The sequence below is a fragment of the Eptatretus burgeri genome, chromosome 6 (assembly GCF_056783735.1).
Source record: "Eptatretus burgeri isolate ZD-2024b chromosome 6, Ebu_testis_v1, whole genome shotgun sequence".
Taxonomy (NCBI): domain Eukaryota; kingdom Metazoa; phylum Chordata; class Myxini; order Myxiniformes; family Myxinidae; genus Eptatretus; species Eptatretus burgeri.
The window spans coordinates 46,353,862-46,374,741 of NC_140966.1; positions in this window are offsets into that span (position 1 = coordinate 46,353,862).

Here is a 20,880-nt window from a genome sequence, read left to right on the forward strand (position 1 = left end):
AAATGATACACAGCATGATATCTCATAAATGATACATGGCATGATGTCCCAAATTATTATACATGGCATGATATCTCAAAAATGATACATGGCATGATATCTCAAAAATGTTACATGGCATGATATCTCAAAAATGATACATGGCATGTTATCTCAAAAATGATACATGTCATGATGTCTCAAAAATGATACATGATATCTCAAAAATGATACATGGCATGATATCTCAAAAATGATACATGGCAAATCTCAAAAATGATACATGGCATGATATCTCAGAAATGATACATGGCATGATGTCTCAAAAATGATACATGGCATGATGTCCCAAAATTTATTCATGGCATGGGATCTCAAAAATGATACATGGCATGATGTCTCAAAAATGATACATCGCATGATATCTACAAAATGACACATGGCATGATGTCTCAAAAACGATACATGGCATGATGTCTCAAAAATGATACATGGCATGATATCTCAAAATGATACATGGCATGATGTCCCAAAAATTACACATGGCATGATGTCTCAAAAATGATACATGGCATGATTTCTTAAAAATGATACATGGCATGATGTCTCAAAAATGATACATGGCATGACATCTCAAAAATGATACATGGCATGACATCTCAAAAATGATACATGGCATGATATCTCAAAAATGATACATGGCATATCTCAAAAATGATACATGGCATGGGATCTCAAAAATGATACATGGCATGATGTCTCAAAAATGATACATGGCATGATGTCCCAAAAATTATTCATGGGATGGGATCTCAAAAATGATACATTGAATGATGTCTCAAAAATGATACATGGCATGATGTCCCAAAAATTATTCATGGCATGATGTCTCAAAAATGATACATCGCATGATATCTCCAAAATGATACATGGCATGATGTCTCAAAAATGATACATGGCATGATATCTCAAACAATGATACATGGCATGATATCTCAGAAATGATACATGGCATGATGTCTCAAAAATGATACACGGCATGATATCTCAGAAATGATACATGGCATGATGTCTCAAAAATGATACATGGCATGATATTTCAAAGAATGATACATGGCAGGATATCTCAGAAATGATACATGGCATGATAATTCAAAAAATGATACATGGCATGATAACTCAAAAATGATACATGGCATGACATCTCCAAAATGATACATGGCATGTTATCTCAAAAATGATACATGGCATATCTCAAAAATGATACATGGCATATCTCAAAAATGATACATAGCATGGGATCTCAAAAATGATACATGGCATGATGTCTCAAAAATGATACATGGCATGATCAAAATATGATACATGGCATGATATCTCAAAATGATACATGGCATGATATCTCAAACAATGATACATGGCATGATATTATAATGATACATGGCATGATATGAAAATGATACATGGCATGATGTCTCAAAAATGATACATGGCATGATATCTAAATGATACATGGCATGATGATACATGGCATGATATTTCTCAAAAATGATACCTGGCATGATATCTCAAAAACGATACATGGCATGATGTCTCAGAAATGATACATGGCATGATATCTCAGAAATGATACATGGCATGATGTCTCAAAAATGATACATGGCATGACATCTCCAAAATGATACATGGCATGATGTCTCAAAAATGATACATGGCATATCTCAAAAATGATACATGGCATATCTCAAAAATGATACATCGCATGGGATCTCAAAAATGATACATGGCATGATGTCTCAAAAATGATACATGGCATGATGTCTCAAAAATGATACATGGCATGATGTCCCAAAAATTATACATGGCATGGGATCTCAAAAATGATACATGGCATGATATCTCAAAAATGATACATGGCAAATCTCAAAAATGATACATGGCATGATGTCTCAAAAATTATACATGGCATGATGTCTCAAAAATGATACATGGCATGATGTCTCAAAAATGATACATGGCATGATGTCTCAAAAATGATACATGGCATGATATCTCAAAAATGATACATGGCATGATATCTCATTAATGATACATGGCATGATGTCTCAAAAATGATACATGGCATGACATCTCAAAAATGATACATGGCATGATATCTCAAAAATGATACATGGCAAATCTCAAAAATGATACATGGCATGATATCTCAGAAATGATACATGGCATGATGTCTCAAAAATGATACATGGCATGATGTCCCAAAATTTATTCATGGCATCTCAAAAATGATACATGGCATGATGTCTCAAAAATGATACATGGCATGGGATCTCAAAAATGATACATGGCATGATGTCCCAAAAATGATACATGGCATGGGATCTCAAAAATGATACATGGCATGATGTCCCAAAAATTATACATGGCATGGGATCTCAAAAATGATACATGGCATGATGTCTCAAAAATTATACATGGCATGATGTCTCAAAAATGATACATGGCATGATGTCTCAAAAATGATACATGGCATATCTCAAAAATGATACATGGCATATCTCAAAAATGATACATGGCATGGGATCTCAAAAATGATACATGGCATGATGTCGCAAAAATGATACATGGCATGATATCTCAAAAATGATACATGGCATGATGTCTCAAAAAATGATACATGGCATGATATCTCAAAAATTATACATGGCATGATATCTCAGAAATGATACATGGCACGATGTCTCAAAAATGATACATGGCATGATGTCCCAAAATTTATTCATGGCATGGGAGCTCAAAAATGATACATGGCATGATATCTCAAAAATGATACATGGCATATCTCAAAAATGACACATGGCATGATGTCTCAAAAATGATACATGGCATGATGTCTCAAAAATGATACATGGCATGATATCTCAAAATGATACATGGCATGATGTCCCAAAAATTATACATGGCATGATGTCTCAAAAATGATACATGGCATGATTTCTTAAAAATGATACATGGCATGATGTCTCAAAAATGATACATGCCATGGCATCTCAAAAATGATACATGGCATGATGTCTCCAAAATGATACATGGTATGATGTCCCAAAATTTATTCATGGCATGGGATCTCAAAAATGATACATGGCATGATATCTCAAAATGATACATGGCATGATGTCCCAAAAATTACACATGGCATGATGTCTCAAAAATGATACATGGCATGATATCTCCAAAATGATACATGGCATGATGTCTCAAAAATGATACATGGCATGATATCTCAAACAATGATACATGGCATGATATCTCAGAAATGATACATGGCATGATGTCTCAAAAATGATACATGGCATGATATCTCAGAAATGATACATGGCATGATGTCTCAAAAATGATACATGGCATGATATTTCAAAAAATGATACATGGCAGGATATCTCAGAAATGATACATGGCATGATATTTCAAAAAATGATACATGGCATGATAACTCAAAAATGATACATGGCATGATGTCTCAAAAATGATACATGGCATGACATCTCCAAAATGATACATGGCATGTTATCTCAAAAATGATACATGTCATATCTCAAAAATGATACATGGTATATCTCAAAAATGATACATGGCATGGGATCTCAAAAATGATACATGGCATGATGTCTCCAAAATGATACATGGAATGATGTCTCAAAAATGATACATGGCATGATGTCCCAAAAATTATTCATGGCATGATGTCTCAAAAATGATACATCGCATGATATCTCCAAAATGATACATGGCATGATGTCTCAAAAATGATACATGGCATGATATCTCAAACAATGATACATGGCATGATATCTCAGAAATGATACATGGCATGATGTCTCAAAAATGATACATGGCATGATATTTCAAAAAATGATACATGGCAGGATATCTCAGAAATGATACATGGCATGATATTTCAAAAAATGATACATGGCATGATAACTCAAAAATGATACATGGCATGATGTCTCAAAAATGATACATGGCATGACATCTCCAAAATGATACATGGCATGTTATCTCAAAAATGATACATGTCATATCTCAAAAATGATACATGGCATATCTCAAAAATGATACATGGCATGGGATCTCAAAAATGATACATGGCATGATGTCTCCAAAATGATACATGGTATGATGTCTCCAAAATGATACATGGCATTATGTCGCAAAAATTATTCATGGCATGGGATCTCAAAAATGATACATGGAATGATGTCTCAAAAATGATACATGGCATGATGTCCCAAAAATTATTCATGGCATGATGTCTCAAAAATGATACATCGCATGATATCTCCAAAATGATACATGGCATGATGTCTCAAAAATGATACATGGCATGATATCTCAGAAAAGATACATGGCATGATGTCTCAAAAATGATACATGGCATGATATTTCAAAAAATGATACATGGCATGATATATCAGAAATGATACATAGCATGATATTTCAAAAAATGATACATGGCATGATGTCTCAAAAATGATACATGGCATATCTCAAAAATGATACATGGCATATCTCAAAAATGATACATCGCATGGGATCTCAAAAATGATACATGGCATGATGTCTCAAAAATGATACATGGCATGATGTCTCAAAAATGATACATGGCATATCTCAAAAATGATACATGGCATATCTCAAAAATGATACATGGCATGGGATCTCAAAAATGATACATGGCATGATGTCTCAAAAATGATACATGGCATGGGATCTCAAAAATGATACATGGCATGATGTCCCAAAAATTATACATGGCATGGGATCTCAAAAATGATACATGGCATGATGTCTCAAAAATGATACATGGCATGATGTCTCAAAAATGATACATGGCATGATGTCTCAAAAATGATACATGGCATGATGTCTCAAAAATGATACATGGCATGATGTCTCAAAAATGATACATGGCATGATATCTCAAAAATGATACATGGCATGATATCTCATAAATGATACATGGCATGATGTCCCAAATTATTATACATGGCATGATATCTCAAAAATGATACATGGCATGATATCTCAAAATGTTACATGGCATGATATCTCAAAAATGATACATGTCATGGGATTTCAAAATAATACATGGCATGATGTCTCAAAAATGATACATGGCATGATATCTCAAAAGATACATGGCATTATGTCCCAAAAATGATACATGGCATGGATTCTCAAAAATGATACATGGCATGATTTCTCAAAAATGATACATGGCATGATATCTCAAAAATTATACATGGCATGGGATCTCAAAAATAATACATGGCATGATGTTTCAAAAATGAAACATGGCATGATATCTCAAAAGATACATGGCATTATGTCCCAAAAATTACACATGGCATGATGTCTCAAAAATGATACATGGCATGATTTCTTAAAAATGATACATGGCATGATGTCTCAAAAATGATACATGGCATGACATCTCAAAAATGATACATGGCATGATATCTCAAAAATGATACATGGCATATCTCAAAAATGATACATGGCATGGGATCTCAAAAATGATACATGGCATGATGTCTCAAAAATGATACATGGCATGATGTCCCAAAAATTATTCATGGGATGGGATCTCAAAAATGATACATGGAATGATGTCTCAAAAATGATACATGGCATGATGTCCCAAAAATTATTCATGGCATGATGTCTCAAAAATGATACATCGCATGATATCTCCAAAATGATACATGGCATGATGTCTCAAAAATGATACATGGCATGATATCTCAAACAATGATACATGGCATGATATCTCAGAAATGATACATGGCATGATGTCTCAAAAATGATACATGGCATGATATCTCAGAAATGATACATGGCATGATGTCTCAAAAATGATACATGGCATGATATTTCAATAAATGATACATGGCAGGATATCTCAGAAATGATACATGGCATGATGTCTCAAAAATGATACATGGCATGATATTTCAAAAAATGATACATGGCATGATAACTCAAAAATTATACATGGCATGATGTCTCAAAAATGATACATGGCATGATGTCTCAAAAATGATACATGGCATGATGTCTCAAAAATGATACATGGCATGATATCTCAAAAATGATACATGGCATGATATCTCATTAATGATACATGGCATGATGTCTCAAAAATGATACATGGCATGACATCTCAAAAATGATACATGGCATGATATCTCAAAAATGATACATGGCAAATCTCAAAAATGATACATGGCATGATATCTCAGAAATGATACATGGCATGATGTCTCAAAAATGATACATGGCATGATGTCCCAAAATTTATTCATGGCATCTCAAAAATGATACATGGCATGATGTCGCAAAAATGATACATGGCATGGGATCTCAAAAATGATACATGGCATGATGTCCCAAAAATGATACATGGCATGGGATCTCAAAAATGATACATGGCATGATGTCCCAAAAATGATACATGGCATGGGATCTCAAAAATGATACATGGCATGATGTCTCAAAAATTATACATGGCATGATGTCTCAAAAATGATACATGGCATGATGTCTCAAAAATGATACATGGCATGATGTCTCAAAAATGATACATGGCATGATATCTCAAAAATGATACATGGCATGATATCTCATTAATGATACATGGCATGATGTCTCAAAAATGATACATGGCATGACATCTCAAAAATGATACATGGCATGATATCTCAAAAATGATACATGGCAAATCTCAAAAATGATACATGGCATGATGTCTCCAAAATGATACATGGCATGATGTCTCAAAAATGATACATGGCATGATGTCCCAAAAATTATTCATGGCATGATGTCTCAAAAATGATACATCGCATGATATCTCCAAAATGATACATGGCATGATATCTCAAACAATGATACATGGCATGATATCTCAGAAATGATACATGGCATGATATCTCAGAAAAGATACATCGCATGATATTTCAAAAAATGATACATGGCATGATAACTCAAAAATGATACATGGCATGATATTTCAAAAAATGATACATGGCATGATATCTCAGAAATGATACATCGCATGATATTTCAAAAAATGATACATGGCATGATAACTCAAAAATGATACATGGCATGATGTCTCAAAAATGATACATGGCATGATATCTCAAAAATGATACATGCATATCTCAAAAATGATACATGGCATGATATCTCAAAATGATACATGGCATGATGTCCCAAAAATTATACATGGCATGATGTCTCAAAAATGATACATGGCATGATGTCCCAAAAATTATACATGGCATGGGATCTCAAAAATGATACATGGCATGATGTCTCAAATTATACATGGCATGATGTCTCAAAAATGATACATGGCATGATGTCTCAAAAATGATACATGGCATGATGTCTCAAAAATGATACATGGTATGATGTCTCCAAAATGATACATGGCATTATGTCGCAAAAATTATTCATGGCATGGGATCTCAAAAATGATACATGGAATGATGTCTAAAAAATGATACATGGCATGATGTCCCAAAAATTATTCATGGGATGGGATCTCAAAAATGATACATGGCAGGATATCTCAGAAATGATACATGGCATGATATTTCAAAAAATGATACATGGCATGATAACTCAAAAATGATACATGGCATGATGTCTCAAAAATGATACATGGCATGACATCTCCAAAATGATACATGGCATGTTATCTCAAAAATGATACATGTCATATCTCAAAAATGATACATGGCATATCTCAAAAATGATACATGGCATGGGATCTCAAAAATGATACATGGCATGATGTCTCCAAAATGATACATGGTATGATGTCTCCAAAATGATACATGGCATTATGTCGCAAAAATTATTCATGGCATGGGATCTCAAAAATGATACATGGAATGATGTCTCAAAAATGATACATGGCATGATGTCCCAAAAATTATTCATGGCATGATGTCTCAAAAATGATACATGGCATGATATCTCAAACAATGATACATGGCATGATATCTCAGAAATGATACATGGCATGATATCTCAGAAAAGATACATGGCATGATGTCTCAAAAATGATACATCGCATGATATCTCCAAAATGATACATGGCATGATATCTCAAAAATGATACACAGCATGATATCTCATAAATGATACATGGCATGATGTCCCAAATTATTATACATGGCATGATATCTCAAAAATGATACATGGCATGATATCTCAAAAATGTTACATGGCATGATATCTCAAAAATGATACATGGCATGGGATCTCAAAAATAATACATGGCATGATGTCTCAAAAATGAAACATGGCATGATATCTCAAAAGATACATGGCATTATGTCCCAAAAATGATACATGGCATGGAATCTCAAAAATAATACATGGCATGATATCTCAAAAATGATACATGGCATGATATCTCAAAAATGATACATGGCATGGGATCTCAAAAATAATACATGGCATGATGTCTCAAAAATGAAACATGGCATGATATCTCAAAAGATACATGGCATTATGTCCAAAAAATGATACATGGCATGGAATCTCAAAAATGATACATGGCATGATGTCCCAAAATTTATTCATGGCATGGGAGCTCAAAAATGATACATGGCATGATATCTCAAAAATGATACATGGCATATCTCAAAAATGACACATGGCATGATGTCTCAAAAATGATACATGGCATGTCTCAAAAATGATACATGGCATGTCTCAAAAATGATACATGGCATGATATCTCAAAATGATACATGGCATGATGTCCCAAAAATTATACATGGCATGATGTCTCAAAAATGATACATGGCATGATTTCTTAAAAATGATACATGGCATGATGTCTCAAAAATGATACATGGCATGGCATCTCAAAAATGATACATGGCATGATATCTCAAAAATGATACATGGCATGGGATCTCAAAAATGATACATGGCATGATATCTCAAAAATTATTCATGGCATGGGATCTCAAAAATGACACAGAGCATGATGTCTCAAAAATGATACCTGGCATGATGTCTCAAAAATGATACATGGCATGATATCTCAAAAATTATACATGGCATGATGTCCTAAAAATTATACCTGGCATGATGTCTCAAAAATGATACATGGCATGATGTCTCAAAAATGATACATGGCATGACATCTCAAAAATGATACATGGCATGATATCTCAAAAATGATACATGGCAAATCTCAAAAATGATACATGGCATGATATCTCAGAAATGATACATGGCATGATGTCTCAAAAATGATACATGGCATGATGTCCCAAAATTTATTCATGGCATGATGTCTCAAAAATGATACATGGCATGATGTCTCAAAAATGATACATGGCATGACATCTCAAAAATGATACATGGCATGATATCTCAAAAATGATACATGGCAAATCTCAAAAATGATACATGGCATGATGTCTCAAAAATTATACATGGCATGATGTCTCAAAAATGATACATGGCATGATGTCTCAAAAATGATACATGGCATGATGTCTCAAAAATGATACATGGCATGATATCTCAAAAATGATACATGGCATGATATCTCATTAATGATACATGGCATGATGTCTCAAAAATGATACATGGCATGACATCTCAAAAATGATACATGGCATGATATCTCAAAAATGATACATGGCATGATGTCCCAAAAATGATACATGGCATGGAAGCACAAAAGTGATACATGGCATGATTTCTTAAAAATGATACATGGCATGATGTCTCAAAAATGATACATGGCATGATATCTCAAAAATGATACATGGCATATCTCAAAAATGATACATCGCATGGGATCTCAAAAATGATACATGGCATGATGTCTCAAAAATGATACATGGCATGATGTCTCAAAAATGATACATGGCATATCTCAAAAATGATACATGGCATATCTCAAAAATGATACATGGCATGATGTCTCAAAAATGATACATGGCATGATGTCTCAAAAATGATACATGGCATGATGTCTCAAAAATGATACATGGCATGATGTCTCAAAAATGATACATGGCATGATGTCTCAAAAATGATACATGGCATGATGTCTCAAAAATGATACATGGCATGATGTCTCAAAAATGATACATGGCATGACATCTCAAAAATGATACATGGCATGATATCTCAAAAATGATACATGGCAAATCTCAAAAATGATACATGGCATGATATCTCAGAAATGATACATGGCATGATGTCTCAAAAATGATACATGGCATGATGTCCCAAAATTTATTCATGGCATGGGATCTCAAAAATGATACATGGCATGATATCTCAAAAATGATACATGGCATATCTCAAAAATGACACATGGCATGATGTCTCAAAAACGATACATGGCATGATGTCTCAAAAATGATACATGGCATGATATCTCAAAATGATACATGGCATGATGTCCCAAAAATTACACATGGCATGATGTCTCAAAAATGATACATGGCATGATTTCTTAAAAAATGATACATGGCATGATGTCTCAAAAATGATACATGGCATGACATCTCAAAAATGATACATGGCATGATATCTCAAAAATGATACATGGCATGATGTCCCAAAAATTATTCATGGGATGGGATCTCAAAAATGATACATGGAATGATGTCTCAAAAATGATACATGGCATGATGTCCCAAAAATTATTCATGGCATGATGTCTCAAAAATGATACATCGCATGATATCTCCAAAATGATACATGGCATGATGTCTCAAAAATGATACATGGCATGATATCTCAAACAATGATACATGGCATGATATCTCAGAAATGATACATGGCATGATGTCTCAAAAATGATACATGGCATGATATCTCAGAAATGATACATGGCATGATGTCTCAAAAATGATACATGGCATGATATTTCAAAAAATGATACATGGCAGGATATCTCAGAAATGATACATGGCATGATATTTCAAAAAATGATACATGGCATGATAACTCAAAAATGATACATGGCATGATGTCTCAAAAATGATACATGGCATGACATCTCCAAAATGATACATGGCATGTTATCTCAAAAATGATACATGTCATATCTCAAAAATGATACATGGTATATCTCAAAAATGATACATGGCATGGGATCTCAAAAATGATACATGGCATGATGTCTCCAAAATGATACATGGAATGATGTCCCAAAAATTATTCATGGCATGATGTCTCAAAAATGATACATCGCATGATATCTGCAAAATGATACATGGCATGATGTCTCAAAAATGATACATGGCATGATATCTCAAAAATGATACATGGCATGATATCTCAGAAAAGATACATGGCATGATGTCTCAAAAATGATACATGGCATGATATTTCAAAAAATGATACATGGCAGGATATCTCAGAAATGATACATGGCATGATATTTCAAAAAATGATACATGGCATGATAACTCAAAAATGATACATGGCATGATGTCTCAAAAATGATACATGGCATGACATCTCCAAAATGATACATGGCATGTTATCTCAAAAATGATACATGTCATATCTCAAAAATGATACATGGCATATCTCAAAAATGATACATGGCATGGGATCTCAAAAATGATACATGGCATGATGTCTCCAAAATGATACATGGTATGATGTCTCCAAAATGATACATGGCATTATGTCGCAAAAATTATTCATGGCATGGGATCTCAAAAATGATACATGGCATGATATCTCAAAAATTATTCATGGCATGGGATCTCAAAAATGACACAGAGCATGATGTCTCAAAAATGATACCTGGCATGATGTCTCAAAAATGATACATGGCATGATGTCTCAAAAATTATACATGGCATGATGTCTCAAAAATGATACATGGCATGATGTCTCAAAAATGATACATGGCATGATGTCTCAGAAATGATACATGGCATGATATCTCAAAATGATACATGGCATGATGTCCCAAAAATTACACATGGCATGATGTCTCAAAAATGATACATGGCATGACATCTCAAAAATGATACATGGCATGATATCTCAAAAATGATACATGGCAAATCTCAAAAATGATACCTGGCATGATATCTCAAAAACGATACATGGCATGATGTCTCAGAAATGATACATGGCATGACGTCCCAAAAATTATTCATGGCATGATGTCTCAAAAATGATACATCGCATGATATCTCCAAAATGATACATGGCATGATGTCTCAAAAATGATACATGGCATGATAACGCAAAAATGATACATGCATGATGTCTCAAAAATGATACATGGCATGATGTCTCAAAAATGATACATGCATATCTCAAAAATGATACATGGCATGATATTTCAAAAAATGATACATGGCATGATATATCAGAAATGATACATCGCATGATATTTCAAAAAATGATACATGGCATGATAACTCAAAAATGATACATGGCATGATGTCTCAAAAATGATACATGGCATGATATCTCAAAAATGATACATGCATATCTCAAAAATGATACATGGCATCTCTCAAAAATTATACATGGCATGGGATCTCAAAAATGATACATGGCATGATGTCTCAAAAATTATACATGGCATGATGTCTCAAAAATGATACATGGCATGGGATCTCAAAAATGATACATGGCATGATGTCTCAAAAATTATACATGGCATGATGTCTCAAAAATGATACATGGCATGATGTCTCAAAAATGATACATGGCATGATGTCTCAAAAATGATACATGGTATGATGTCTCCAAAATGATACATGGCATTATGTCGCAAAAATTATTCATGGCATGGGATCTCAAAAATGATACATGGAATGATGTCTAAAAAATGATACATGGCATGATGTCCCAAAAATTATTCATGGGATGGGATCTCAAAAATGATACATGGCAGGATATCTCAGAAATGATACATGGCATGATATTTCAAAAAATGATACATGGCATGATAACTCAAAAATGATACATGGCATGATGTCTCAAAAATGATACATGGCATGACATCTCCAAAATGATACATGGCATGTTATCTCAAAAATGATACATGTCATATCTCAAAAATGATACATGGCATATCTCAAAAATGATACATGGCATGGGATCTCAAAAATGATACATGGCATGATGTCTCCAAAATGATACATGGTATGATGTCTCCAAAATGATACATGGCATTATGTCGCAAAAATTATTCATGGCATGGGATCTCAAAAATGATACATGGAATGATGTCTCAAAAATGATACATGGCATGATGTCCCATCATGGCATGATGTCTCAAAAATGATACATGGCATGATATCTCAAACAATGATACATGGCATGATATCTCAGAAATGATACATGGCATGATATCTCAGAAAAGATACATGGCATGATGTCTCAAAATGATACATGGCATGATATCTCAAAATGATACATGGCATGATATCTCAAAATGATACACAGCATGATATCTCAAAATGATACATGGCATGATGTCTCATGGCATGATATCTCAAAAATGATACATGGCATGATATCTCAAAAATGATACATGGCATGATATCTCAAAAATGATACATGGCATGGGATCTCAAAAATAATACATGGCATGATGTCTCAAAATGATACATGGCATGATATCTCAAAAGATACATGGCATATGTCTCAAAATGATACATGGCATGGATATCTCAAAAATAATACATGGCATGATATCTCAAAATGATACATGGCATGATATCTCAAAAATGATACATGGCATGGGATCTCAAAAATGATACATGGCATGATGTCTCAAAAATGATACATGGCATGATATCTCAAAAATGATACATGGCATATGTCTCAAAAATGATACATGGCATGGAATCTCAAAATGATACATGGCATGATGTCTCAAAAATGATTCATGGCATGACATCTCAAAAATGATACATGGCATGATATCTCAAAAATGATACATGGCAAATCTCAAAAATGATACATGGCATGATATCTCAGAAATGATACATGGCATGATGTCTCAAAAATGATACATGGCATGATGTCTCAAAAATGATACATGGCATGATATCTCAAAAATGATACATGGCATGATGTCTCAAAAATGATACATGGCATGATGTCTCAAAAATGATACATGGCATGATGTTCTTAAAAATGATACATGGCATGATGTCTCAAAAATGATACATGGCATGATCTCAAAAATGATACATGGCATGATATCTCAAAAATGATACATGGCATGGGATCTCAAAAATGATACATGGCATGATATCTCAAAAAATGATACATGGCATGATGTCTCAAAAATGATACATGGCATGATGTCTCAAAAATGATACATGGCATGATGTCTCAAAAATGATACATGGCATGATATCTCAAAAATGATACATGGCATATCTCAAAAATGACACATGGCATGATGTCTCAAAAACGATACATGGCATGATGTCTCAAAAATGATACATGGCATGATATCTCAAAAATGTTACATGGCATGATATCTCAAAAATGATACATAGCATGATATTTAAAAAATGATACATGGCATGATAACTCAAAAATGATACATGGCATGATGTCTCAAAAATGATACATGGCATGATATCTCAAAATGATACATGGCATGATGTCCCAAAAATTATACATGGCATGATGTCTCAAAAATGATACATGGCATGACATCTCAAAAATGATACATGGCATGATATCTCAAAAATGATACATGGCAAATCTCAAAAATGATACATGGCATGATGTCTCAAAAATTATACATGGCATGATGTCTCAAAAATGATACATGGCATGATGTCTCAAAAATGATACATGGCATGATGTCTCAAAAATGATACATGGCATGATATCTCAAAAATGATACATGGCATGATATCTCATTAATGATACATGGCATGATGTCTCAAAAATGATACATGGCATGACATCTCAAAAATGATACATGGCATGATATCTCAAAAATGATACATGGCAAATCTCAAAAATGATACATGGCATGATATCTCAGAAATGATACATGGCATGATGTCTCAAAAATGATACATGGCATGATGTCCCAAAATTTATTCATGGCATCTCAAAAATGATACATGGCATGATGTCGCAAAAATGATACATGGCATGGGATCTCAAAAATGATACATGGCATGATGTCCCAAAAATGATACATGGCATGGGATCTCAAAATGATACATGGCATGATGTCCCAAAAATTATACATGGCATGGGATCTCAAAAATGATACATGGCATGATGTCTCAAAAATTATACATGGCATGATGTCTCAAAAATGATACATGGCATGATGTCTCAAAAATGATACATGGCATGATGTCTCAAAAATGATACATGGCATGATATCTCAAAAATGATACATGGCATGATATCTCATTAATGATACATGGCATGATGTCTCAAAAATGATACATGGCATGACATCTCAAAAATGATACATGGCATGATATCTCAAAAATGATACATGGCAAATCTCAAAAATGATACATGGCATGATATCTCAGAAATGATACATGGCATGATGTCTCAAAAATGATACATGGCATGATGTCCCAAAATTTATTCATGGCATCTCAAAAATGATACATAGCATGATATCTCAAAAATGATACATGGCATATCTCAAAAATGACACTTGGCATGATGTCTCAAAAACGATACATGGCATGATGTCTCAAAAATGATACATGGCATGATATCTCAAAATGATACATGGCATGATGTCCCAAAAATTACACATGGCATGATGTCTCAAAAATGATACATGGCATGATTTCTTAAAAATGATACATGGCATGATGTCTCAAAAATGATACATGGCATGACATCTCAAAAATGATACATGGCATGATATCTCAAAAATGATACATGGCATGATGTCCCAAAAATTATTCATGGGATGGGATCTCAAAAATGATACATGGAATGATGTCTCAAAAATGATACATGGCATGATGTCCCAAAAATTATTCATGGCATGATGTCTCAAAAATGATACATGGCATGATATCTCCAAAATGATACATGGCATGATGTCTCAAAAATGATACATGGCATGATATCTCACACAATGATACATGGCATGATATCTCAGAAATGATACATGGCATGATGTCTCAAAAATGATACATGGCATGATATCTCAGAAATGATACATGGCATGATGTCTCAAAAATGATACATGGCATGATATTTCAAAAAATGATACATGGCAGGATATCTCAGAAATGATACATGGCATGATATTTCAAAAAATGATACATGGCATGATAACTCAAAAATGATACATGGCATGATGTCTCAAAAATGATACATGGCATGACATCTCCAAAATGATACATGGCATGTTATCTCAAAAATGATACATGTCATATCTCAAAAATGATACATGGTATATCTCAAAAATGATACATGGCATGGGATCTCAAAAATGATACATGGCATGATGTCTCCAAAATGATACATGGAATGATGTCTCAAAAATGATACATGGCATGATGTCCCAAAAATTATTCATGGCATGATGTCTCAAAAATGATACATCGCATGATATCTCCAAAATGATACATGGCATGATGTCTCAAAAATGATACATGGCATGATATCTCAAACAATGATACATGGCATGATATCTCAGAAATGATACATGGCATGATGTCTCAAAAATGAAACATGGCATGATATTTCAAAAAATGATACATGGCAGGATATCTCAGAAATGATACATGGCATGATATTTCAAAAAATGATACATGGCATGATAACTCAAAAATGATACATGGCATGATGTCTCAAAAATGATACATGGAATGACATCTCCAAAATGATACATGGCATGTTATCTCAAAAATGATACATGTCATATCTCAAAAATGATACATGGCATATCTCAAAAATGATACATGGCATGGGATCTCAAAAATGATACGTGGCATGATGTCTCCAAAATGATACATGGTATGATGTCTCCAAAATGATACATGGCATTATGTCGCAAAAATTATTCATGGCATGGGATCTCAAAAATGATACATGGAATGATGTCTCAAAAATGATACATGGCATGATGTCCCAAAAATTATTCATGGCATGATGTCTCAAAAATGATACATCGCATGATATCTCCAAAATGATACATGGCATGATATCTCAAACAATGTTACATGGCATGATATCTCAGAAATGATACATGGCATGATGTCTCAAAAATGATACATGGCATGATATTTCAAAAAATGATACATGGCATGATATCTCAGAAATGATGCATAGCATGATATTTCAAAAAATGATACATGGCATGATGTCTCAAAAATGATACATGGCATGACGTCTCAAAAATGATACATGGCATATCTCAAAAATGATACATGGCATATCTCAAAAATGATACATTGCATGGGATCTCAAAAATGATACATGGCATGATGTCTCAAAAATGATACATGGCATATCTCAAAAATGATACATGGCATATCTCAAAAATGATACATGGCATGGGATCTCAAAAATGATACATGGCATGATGTCGCAAAAATGATACATGGCATGGGATCTCAAAAATGATACATGGCATGATGTCCCAAAAATTATACATGGCATGGGATCTCAAAAATGATACATGGCATGATGTCTCAAAAATGATACATGGCATGATGTCTCAAAAATGATACATGGCATGATGTCTCAAAAATGATACATGGCATGATGTCTCAAAAATGATACATGGCATGATGTCTCAAAAATGATACATGGCATGATATCTCAAAAATGATACATGGCATGATATCTCATAAATGATACATGGCATGATGTCCCAAATTATTATACATGGCATGATATCTCAAAAATGATACATGGCATGATATCTCAAAAATGTTACATGGCATGATATCTCAAAAATGATACATGTCATGGGATTTCAAAAATAATACATGGCATGATGTCTCAAAAATGAAACATGGCATGATATCTCAAAAGATACATGGCATTATGTCCCAAAAATGATACATGGCATGGATTCTCAAAAATGATACATGGCATGATTTCTCAAAAATGATACATGGCATGATATCTCAAAAATTATACATGGCATGGGATCTCAAAAATAATACATGGCATGATGTTTCAAAAATGAAACATGGCATGATATCTCAAAAGATACATGGCATTATGTCCCAAAAATTACACATGGCATGATGTCTCAAAAATGATACATGGCATGATTTCTTAAAAATGATACATGGCATGATGTCTCAAAAATGATACATGGCATGACATCTCAAAAATGATACATGGCATGATATCTCAAAAATGATACATGGCATATCTCAAAAATGATACATGGCATGGGATCTCAAAAATGATACATGGCATGATGTCTCAAAAATGATACATGGCATGATGTCCCAAAAATTATTCATGGGATGGGATCTCAAAAATGATACATGGAATGATGTCTCAAAAATGATTCATGGCATGATGTCCCAAAAATTATTCATGGCATGATGTCTCAAAAATGATACATGGCATGATATCTCCAAAATGATACATGGCATGATGTCTCAAAAATGATACATGGCATGATATCTCAAACAATGATACATGGCATGATATCTCAGAAATGATACATGGCATGATGTCTCAAAAATGATACATGGCATGATATCTCAGAAATGATACATGGCATGATGTCTCAAAAATGATACATGGCATGATATTTCAATAAATGATACATGGCAGGATATCTCAGAAATGATACATGGCATGATGTCTCAAAAATGATACATGGCATGATATTTCAAAAAATGATACATGGCATGATAACTCAAAAATTATACATGGCATGATGTCTCAAAAATGATACATGGCATGATGTCTCAAAAATGATACATGGCATGATGTCTCAAAAATGATACATGGCATGATATCTCAAAAATGATACATGGCATGATATCTCATTAATGATACATGGCATGATGTCTCAAAAATGATACATGGCATGACATCTCAAAAATGATACATGGCATGATATCTCAAAAATGATACATGGCAAATCTCAAAATGATACATGGCATGATATCTCAGAAATGATACATGGCATGATGTCTCAAAAATGATACATGGCATGATGTCCCAAAATTTATTCATGGCATCTCAAAAATGATACATGGCATGATGTCGCAAAAATGATACATGGCATGGGATCTCAAAAATGATACATGGCATGATGTCCCAAAAATGATACATGGCATGGGATCTCAAAAATGATACATGGCATGATGTCCCAAAAATTATACATGGCATGGGATCTCAAAAATGATACATGGCATGATGTCTCAAAAATGATACATGGCATGATGTCTCAAAAATGATACATGGCATGATGTCTCAAAAATGATACATGGCATGATGTCTCAAAAATGATACATGGCATGATATCTCAAAAATGATACATGGCATGATATCTCATTAATGATACATGGCATGATGTCTCAAAAATGATACATGGCATGACATCTCAAAAATGATACATGGCATGATATCTCAAAAATGATACATGGCAAATCTCAAAAATGATACATGGCATGATATCTCAGAAATGATACATGGCATGATGTCTCAAAAATGATACATGGCATGATGTCCCAAAAATTATTCATGGCATGATGTCTCAAAAATGATACATCGCATGATATCTCCAAAATGATACATGGCATGATATCTCAAACAATGATACATGGCATGATATCTCAGAAATGATACATGGCATGATATCTCAGAAAAGATACATCGCATGATATTTCAAAAAATGATACATGGCATGATAACTCAAAAATGATACATGGCATGATATTTCAAAAAAATGATACATGGCATGATATCTCAGAAATGATACATCGCATGATATTTCAAAAAATGATACATGGCATGATAACTCAAAAATGATACATGGCATGATGTCTCAAAAATGATACATGGCATGATATCTCAAAAATGATACATGCATATCTCAAAAATGATACATGGCATGATATCTCAAAATGATACATGGCATGATGTCCCAAAAATTATACATGGCATGATGTCTCAAAAATGATACATGGCATGATGTCCCAAAAATTATACATGGCATGGGATCTCAAAAATGATACATGGCATGATGTCTCAAATTATACATGGCATGATGTCTCAAAAATGATACATGGCATGATGTCTCAAAAATGATACATGGCATGATGTCTCAAAAATGATACATGGTATGATGTCTCCAAAATGATACATGGCATTATGTCGCAAAAATTATTCATGGCATGGGATCTCAAAAATGATACATGGAATGATGTCTAAAAAATGATACATGGCATGATGTCCCAAAAATTATTCATGGGATGGGATCTCAAAAATGATACATGGCAGGATATCTCAGAAATGATACATGGCATGATATTTCAAAAAATGATACATGGCATGATAACTCAAAAATGATACATGGCATGATGTCTCAAAAATGATACATGGCATGACATCTCCAAAATGATACATGGCATGTTATCTCAAAAATGATACATGTCATATCTCAAAAATGATACATGGCATATCTCAAAAATGATACATGGCATGGGATCTCAAAAATGATACATGGCATGATGTCTCCAAAATGATACATGGTATGATGTCTCCAAAATGATACATGGCATTATGTCGCAAAAATTATTCATGGCATGGGATCTCAAAAATGATACATGGAATGATGTCTCAAAAATGATACATGGCATGATGTCCCAA